This window comes from Microtus ochrogaster, unplaced genomic scaffold (genome assembly GCF_000317375.1).
Source record: "Microtus ochrogaster isolate Prairie Vole_2 unplaced genomic scaffold, MicOch1.0 UNK99, whole genome shotgun sequence".
NCBI classification, from domain to species: Eukaryota; Metazoa; Chordata; class Mammalia; order Rodentia; family Cricetidae; genus Microtus; species Microtus ochrogaster.
In genome coordinates, this window is record NW_004949197.1 from 861669 (window position 1) to 862388 (window position 720).

The 720-nt window shown below is 46.7% G+C and overlaps 1 protein-coding gene across 3 annotated transcripts in view; it reads left to right on the top strand.

Annotated features, from left to right (window-relative positions):
* Rbms2 (RNA binding motif single stranded interacting protein 2) overlaps positions 1–720 on the top strand; it is a 66157-nt gene that overhangs the window by 12695 nt on the left and 52742 nt on the right. The window lies entirely within an intron of this gene.

A 720-nucleotide genomic window follows, 5' to 3' on the forward strand; every position in this document is an offset into this window, starting at 1 on the left:
TGTCCTGGAACTAGCTCTGTAGACCAGGCTGGTCTCGAACTCAGAGATCCGCCTGCCTCTGCCTCCTGAGTGCTGGGATTAAAGGCGTGTGCCACCATCACTCGGCCCAAAACGAGGCACTCTTGAGCTTGTCTACGCTAGTAGGCCTGCACTAAGGCAGGGGGACAATGAGTTTGAGGTCAGTGAGAACTGCAGATGAGGCCCCACCTTACACAAATAGTTAAATAGATAATAAATAAGATAGCTTTTCTTGGGCTGAAGACGTTACTTTGTATAGCTTAGGGAGTGGTAGAGCGCTGAGCGTACTGAATGGAGCCTTTGGTTTTGATCCCTGCTACCACCAAAAGTAGATAAGTACAATGACAAGAAAATAAAAGGCTTCTACTTATTCAAAAATCACCAAGCCCCGAGCTTTGTGAAATTGTTCTGATGGATGGCTTTTATTTATTTGCTTATTGATTTATTTATTATTTTGGTTTTGCTGTGACTGAAGGCATGAAAGAGCCTTCGTGCCTGGCTCAGGGCGCCTTCCTTGCTGAGACTCTGAAGTGGGAGAGCTGACGTCAGCCTGTCTTTCCCGTCACAGAGCTAATTCATGTCTGCTCTTTTTGCATTCACCTTCGTTCAGAAGTTGTTCTCTGACCTGCACACACATACACATGCTGTGGCATGCACAGCCCAACACTCACACACACACACACACACACACACACACACACA